Raw genomic sequence first — 2,728 nt, 5'->3', positions numbered from 1 at the left:
CCCCCTATATACATATAAGACCATAGACTGTAGAGTAAAAGATATATATTAAAAATCAGGAAAGCAACCAGCCAAACAAGTTTGCTTTTCAAAAGAGGCTGCAGCATGGCATGGCAGGACTCAGGATCTGGAAACAGCAGTCAAGTACACATCTTTCCTCTGCCTCTATGCTTCCTGATTCCGTCTGCTGCCTGCTTCTCTGCAGTCACAGCCAATAACATGCTTGGGATAGAATCGGAACCCTTTTCAACTGGAGTCTCCCATATGTTCATTATAAAAAATGTGTTTGCGTTTTCACTGCAACACACCGCATATACTGACGCTGACTGACTGTGAATTCATAGCTGGGAGAGAAGAGGGACTGGCAGATAAAGTGAAAGAAAGTTGGTGAGAAGTAGAATTCCAGCCCAAGAGAGTTTAAGAGTTTCACAGGACTTTGAAGCTCTTCTGCTTGGCATCGCTCTCATTACAGAATTGCCTGGGTTGTTGTTTTTCTCCCACTGGTGTCCCATTCCACTTAGACATGGCTATCATTTCATAGTTACAGCAACACATGGACTTTCTCAGCATGGGACCCTATGCGCCTAGTTTCTGATTGGTTGAAGTCTGTCTTTAAAGTGATTTTCTTTTTTCCTGGCCACTGACTACTGATTCTTATTTCAAGGATGCTGATAGATTCAGTGTCAGTGGCATAGTTTACTTCTCTATATGACATAGATAGATGAATGGATGAGTGGTCAGTTGGATGAATGGAGAGAGGGAGATGAAGAGGGTGAGGGAGAGGGAGGNGGCACTATACTGCACAGCAGCTGTCTAGAATTTATTCTTCTTTAAATAACTGTAACTTTATACCCATTCAACAACTCCCAATTTCCCTGCCAGCCTCTGGCAACAGCCATGCTATTTCTGCTTCTATAAATTTGAATATTTTTAGATACTCATATAAGTGGAATCAGGCAGTATTTGTCCTTCTGTGATTGACATTTAATGTCAATCTAATGTCTAATGTCTTCCAGTTCCATCCATGTTGTTGCAAATGGTAGGATTTCCTTCTTTTTTAAGACTGAGTTTTATATGTATATCTTCATCTCAGATTCTTCTGAGGATACTACTTATACTTCTATGCTCTCCTTTGGATTGGATTATGAATTTTATTTTCCTAAAGTTTTAGCTCTCTTGCTTGTATTTCCCGTTTGGTCTAAATGCTTGTGATTATTGATCACATACTCATGGTTTCATCTAATATTTTGATGTGTGTGTATTATAAGGATGGCATTTGGTACTTCCAATTTACTTATATTAGGGCATAGCCATTGAGTCAGACAGTCTTGGATTTGAACTGTGACTCTACTAATTAAAAAAAATATATGAAAATTACTTTTTTTTAAAGGCAAAAACCAATTGTCATCAGGTCTAAAATGGACTTACAGGAAGAAAAAAATTAATTGTTACTATTCAAAAATTTGAACTTGTATTAATTTTCTGATATATGGAACTACATAGTGCAAATATTGATTGCTGAAGACATTTACTATATAAGTCCTTGGAAAGTATCAAATTTGGACAGTAGAAACAAGGTAAATAAGTAAAATAATTAACAAACATGTGTGAAAGGCTGAATAGCATAAAATGGAGATAAAACAAGAAGTGAGACAGCCAGTATTGTGGAATATTTAGTTTCATTGATGGCAGGAGTGAAGTGACCCAAGACTCAAAGGCAATTTTGCTAATTGGGGTTAAGGTTTCAGTAAAGGTCACACCACACAGAAACCACTCCTGTTATCTCAGTAACAGGGCCATCTCTACATGCTATTAACATTTCAATGAGAAAGAAAAAAGATGTATAATGTAAATAAACAGTAATTGGTAGAGGAAACTTTTTTGAGGGAAAGATCTTGGGAGGGATTTATGAAGGGTTTATGTCACATAGGGAAGATTATGAGCAAAGTAATTTAAGTCATGGTTTTAAAGGTTAATTAGAGACTGCAGATCTGCCAAGTGCTGGGTCCCGGATGTAGCTGGTATTTGAACCACGTGGTTGTAATTCATTATAGCATTACCTGTTCTATCCATTGGTGCAACTGGCTGGAGGAAATCAGGTCTTAAGAAATGTGGAGAGTTCATTCTATTAGTTGCCTATAGAAGTTGCTTGAGTTAGGTACACTTGTAGTTACCCTCCACATGCACTGTTCTTCCCTTCCGTTACCTTGCTTGTTGTGCAGCAGGAAGGTTGGCCGTTTCTCGGTTATTTCGAGAAGAAAAGGGAATAGAAAAAAAAAAAAAAAGAGAAAGAGAAAATTCCACTTTCGAAACCAAAAATTGCTCAATACTCTTCTTCAATGTATAGGTGAGAATTTAGAAATACCCTTTCTTTCACAACCGATATTCTCTTGGCCTTATCTACCAGATATTAAGATTTTACTAAGCTATGTATTCACATCCAAAAATTTCAAAATACTACCTTAATGTTATTAGTCTTTTTGTTTGTTTGTTTGTTTTTTGTTCCAGAACAAATGGTTGCCCTCATCTTGAAGAATGACTTCTATAAGCACTTTGGTCAGAAACCTGTGGATTTTGTATGTCACTGGTTTCACAGCTTAGATCACAGCTTACGCATTGGGCTGGGGGGAGGGGGGTCGTCTGTTTTATAAAAGGATCCTAGATGAACATTTTATTACCTATAATTGCCAAAGTACTTTTCCAGCGATGTCTCTCTCTCTCTCTCTCT

This window comes from Hipposideros armiger, unplaced genomic scaffold, assembly GCF_001890085.2.
Source record: "Hipposideros armiger isolate ML-2016 unplaced genomic scaffold, ASM189008v1 scaffold_124, whole genome shotgun sequence".
Classification (NCBI taxonomy): domain Eukaryota; kingdom Metazoa; phylum Chordata; class Mammalia; order Chiroptera; family Hipposideridae; genus Hipposideros; species Hipposideros armiger.
The sequence above is the reverse complement of the archived record's forward strand: the minus strand, read 5'-3'. Positions refer to the sequence as shown.